This window comes from Emydura macquarii, unplaced genomic scaffold (genome assembly GCF_026122565.2).
Source record: "Emydura macquarii macquarii isolate MOO-44397 ecotype Brisbane River unplaced genomic scaffold, CSIRO-AGI_Emac_v2 contig_1348, whole genome shotgun sequence".
Lineage (NCBI taxonomy): Eukaryota > Metazoa > Chordata > Testudines > Chelidae > Emydura > Emydura macquarii.
The window spans coordinates 24036563-24037983 of NW_027131485.1; positions in this window are offsets into that span (position 1 = coordinate 24036563).

Here is a 1421-nt window from a genome sequence, read left to right on the forward strand (position 1 = left end):
GTACTGTGTCCAATTTTAGGCTCCCCACTATAGAAAGATTGTGGACAAATTGGGGAGAGTCCAGCGGAGGGCAGCAAAGATGATTAGGGGGCTGGGGCACATCACTTACGAGGAGAGGTTGAGGGAACTGGAGTTATTTAGTCTGCAGAAGAGAAGAGTGAGGGGGGATTTGATAGTGGCCTTCAACTACCTAAAGGAGGGTTCCAGTGAGGATGGGGCTAGGCTGTTCTCAGTGGTGGCAGATGACAGATCAAGGAGCAATGGTCTCAAGTTGCAGTGGGGGAAGTCTAGGTTGGATATTAGGAAAAACAATTTCACTAGGAGGATGGTGAAGCACTGGAATGATTTACCTAGGGAGGTGGTGGAATCTCCATCCTTAGAGGTTTTTAAGGTGTGGCTTGACAAATCCCTGTCTGGGATGATTTATTTGGGGTTGGTCCTGCTTTGGGCAGGGGGTTGGACTAGATGACCTCCCGAGATCCCTTCCAACCCTAAGCTTCTAGGATCCTATGATCACCACAGATCCCTACCCTATGTACATCCCAGTCTTGGGCTGTCTATGCTTGTGGTTCAAAGTGCTAGATCTCTGTGTTTGCCACCTCATCAGTGAAGTCACATCAGTTCAAAGTGGAAGGAACATTAAACACGGCGCTGGGTCCAGTGAGATATCTGGCAATCAGAAGCCTAGAAGTTAGTTCACTGCTAATGATCAGATGTTAGCGGACTAATGTTTTGGTAACCTGACTGAAGACAGCTTTGAAAAAAAGTGTTATTTTCCCCTACGGGCCCAGGACCTATCCACATTGCTGGCTGGTATAAGGGCTTAGACTCAGATCCTCAAAGGTAGTTAAGAATCTAACTCCATTGAAATCAATTGAGGAGCTGGTCTAAGTCTCCTACCCCACTTATTGTGTAAAACTTGGAGCACGTCTACGCAATGTTGTTATGAACAATACTCAGCAAGTGAGAGTTTTAGCTGAAAAGACATACCCTCCAGGAAGCTTAGCTTACATGGTTAACAACATCCAGATTTATTTAACACTTGGGAAAGTTAGTTATTTTTCTACAGGGATGGGTGGCCAGTATGTCTGTGCTCTGCTTTTAATAAAAAGTTAAGTTGTGATAAGAAAAATGCAAGGGGGAGCGTTGCAAATCTTTAACACATAGTGTCCCTTTTCTACATTTGTTTAGTATTTCAATTCGCCTTGTTTAAACGCCCCAAGCAGAGAAGTATCTAACCCCTTCCCTTACATTCTAACATTAATATTTTGCACATCTGGAGCACCTTTCCTCCAAGGATTTCCAGGCACTATACTCACTATATCATTAGGCTATGTGTAATGTGCGTATTTTACAGATGGAGAAACTGAGGCATGGAGCAGTCAAAGGGTGTTGCAGCACATCCCTGGAAGAGCCAAAAA